This window comes from Propithecus coquereli, unplaced genomic scaffold (genome assembly GCF_000956105.1).
Source record: "Propithecus coquereli isolate 6110/MARCELLA unplaced genomic scaffold, Pcoq_1.0 Scaffold2, whole genome shotgun sequence".
NCBI lineage: Eukaryota > Metazoa > Chordata > Mammalia > Primates > Indriidae > Propithecus > Propithecus coquereli.
Window position 1 is genome coordinate 3,344,180 of NW_012144966.1, and position 3,459 is coordinate 3,347,638.

The following is a 3,459-nucleotide window of genomic DNA, read 5'->3' on the forward strand; positions in this document are numbered from 1 at the left end:
GCGTTAAGGGTACACAGGGTCTCTCTGTTATTTCTTACAGCTGCGTGTGAATCTATAATTATCTTTAAATAAAAAGTTTAAGAATCTTTAGTCCTCTTCACCCCTTGAACAACAGTTAATATGTATTCTGGTTTTTATCACTTTATGATTTCTTGAGGAAACTATTAATAGATTTAAAGTGATTAAAGTCTAATTGCGGTCTTGGAAATTTCTTGGCAGGTTTCTAGTAATTTAGTCTAAGCATTCGTGTAATATTAAATATGAATTACACATAAATCTGTAATTTGATCAAGTGTATTTTCTTATGGGGCCTAGTCATATCAAAAGAAAATGGCACAAGCATTGTCTTTCTAGTGGATTTAATAGAACATTAGGATTTTGGGGGATGTAACTATATAATCTATAATTCTATCTCCGGATGAAAAGAAAAAGTTGTTCTTTTCATAATGTGAACTCTACTACCTTCAGAAGAACTCACTTGCACCATTTTAATTAACATTGAAAATCGAAGCCAAATCCCGTATTAAAGAGGCTTTAATCATAAAGACTGCTTCAGTGGGCACGATAGAGAGGAAAGGTACTAGGCTTTGAGTGAATTCAGAATATTTGTTTAAGGCAATCAAATTAAGTGGCTCAGTGATATGAAGTTTGTCTAAATTAATATTAAGGGATCACAGAAAACTAGGAAGAAATTGGGGAGGGTAGCTGTTTTGTGTATTATCGTGCCTTCCTCATCTTTACTGGTACTTTAGTGGGACTGATCTCACATGCAGCTTGCCAGCCACTGTCATCAGTTCCAGCCTAGCACTGATAGCCCTTACAATACAACCTGACTTACATATCGTAAATGCAGCTTCATAAAATATCATTAATTATTTCCCCATATAAATTTACTTAAAGGGATTTGGTAGCAGCGAGCATGAATGAAGAGTTAAAAGTTAACCTGAGTTTCAACCTGACCATGAATTTGGGTTTTGGATTTTATATCCCACCACTTAGCATGGTATATGGCACATTTCAGGCACGCAGTAAATGTTTGTTTATTGAATTAATACTGCTTTTTTGTGGTCCGTGGTCCCTCCAGGGAAGAGCCGAGTGGGCAGACAGGGTAATCGCATAGTCTCTCAGTACACAGAGGTGCGGCCTGAGTGGGCCCCGACAACGGCAGAAGCGTGAGAGTAGGGCGGCACAATGGTGCAGATTTCCCTTCACACTTAGGGGAAAGGGCAGTCTCAGGGACAGATTTAAAGAGATTTAAATAACAGCATTCAAGATAGATTAGAAATATTTTTTCTTAAATGTATCCTGTTTGGTTTAAATATAAGTATTGGCTGTTTTTACCCTCTTTCCCTCATTATGAATAGTATTTTATTTCTAAAAATGCTTTTGTGGACTAATCTGGGAGATAGCCATCATTTATAAAGTGAAAAATATGCATTCTGAATTCCAAATAATGACTGAGAGTGAATTTTCAGAGTCCAGTGTGTTCTCTACTGAGGGCACAAAATTTGATGCTTTTTCTTTTGTCTTTCTGTCCATGCTTTCTTGTTTGTGAGCAACAGAGCAGCTCCTTATTAAGCCCTTCTTTTCTTCCTTTCCACTACCTTTTTACCTGTCAGGTACTTTACTGGCCTCACACGTCGATGCCTCACGCACAGATTTTTCCGGTTAATATCAGCAGGTCCCACTAGCCTATGAGTATCTAATAGAACAGCAAGTTCTTTTTCATGCCACACCTTTGTTATAACTGAATTTTCTATTTACTGTAGATCCTTGCTAGCATGTTACAGCATTTTTGTTGAACCTTTGTAAGAATTTGGAGACACTGCTGAGTGACCACTGAAAAAAGATCTCATCTTAGGGCTTGCGTGAGTGTTCTCTACTGTGGATTTCCTCACGATGTGTGAAACCTCCAGTGAACTGTGGCGTTGCTTTAGGGCAGATTCAGTTCTGTGATCAAGATGAAAAATGTTGTCTGTCATTGCACTTTATTAAATGTGGGGGTAAGTTTAGCAGTTTCTCAAGGACTCAGAGAAACTGACAAAATGCCCTACACTTATTCTTACCTAAAAAATAGACAGGAACGGCATGTATTTTTTTACTGAGCCAACATTCAGAAGAATCTGTCTGCAAACCACAAGAATTCTTACTGTGTTTGAATCAAAAAGACCAAGTAGATTGTTTTTTATTATCTAGTTTTACAGAATTTAATCAAAACACAGTACCTCTTGAAAATCCTTGATATATGGTATTATTTTTAAAAAGGTTTATGGTGGCTTTATCTTCTTCGTGATCCAATCCAGTAAATACTATAAGGAAAAATGGATTACCTTCAACAAAGAATTCTTGACTATTTTACTGAATAATTTCTTCTCATTAAGTTAATTTTTAAAAATCATTATTTAGTATTATAATATGAAGTTTATTTTATCTTGATCTCTGTAATTCTTAAACACAAGCAAATTTTTTCTTAATTGTAATTAACCTTAACAGCTCCTTCTCACCCTTCATATCCAATGAGTCATTAAGTTGCGCTAATTCTATCTTCTTGATTCTTCTCCAGTATGCCCCCTTCTATCTACCACTGCCTTAGATGGCCATCATCATTTCTTGCCTAGATTACTACATTGCCTACTGATCGATATTCCCTGCCTCCAATATTTTCCTCTCCAATCCAGCCCCTCCATATTGCCGTCCAGGTAATCTTTCTCAAAGACTAGTAAGACTGTGCCATTTCCTAGGCTTAAAATCCTTCAGTGGCTCCTCACTGAAATTCAGGTATAATAAAACTTACCATGGAGTTGTTAGGAAGATTAAATAAAATTCATTAAAAGCCTCTAGTTGGTGCCTGGCTCAGAATAGGATCCAGTATATCCTAATGCCACCCCCCCTTTCCACGGAGAGCCCATGGCAGCAGCACAGCCCTAGTGTAAGGCAGCCCAGGACTAGGGGACAGTGGCTTTGCTGAGAAACCAGGGGCCAGGAATCTCACCAAACTCAGCAGCCATGCTTTCCTGAATCCCACTGAGGTTAGGCGCAAGAGTAGATTGGTCTAGCATCCAATTCCATCAGTGTTCCAGAAAGAAAGAATTCACCTGATCAACTACACAAGCCAAGCCCATCTGTGACTAAGCTTTGGTAACTTCAGAGTAAGAGAGCCATCTCTGTAAATGCGTCAGTCTGTGCCTTTCTGTTTTCCTGTTTAGGTTTGTTTTCTCTTCAATTTCTTAGTAAAGTTTGTTTTGACAGGCTTTTAACTTTTTCTTAAATGAACCAAGGAGAAGAGAGAAAGAGAGACCTAGCTGTTTGCACTTCGGTAAAGCAGAATGTTCTGAGAGTTCAGGCATACCAGTGGGGCAGGGAAGCATCAGCGAGAGGCATGGGCAGTCTGGTGAGCTGGGTTAGTCATAGGGATGAGGCTCATATTGGACCCACCTGGGGGTGCTGCTTTTGTCCTGC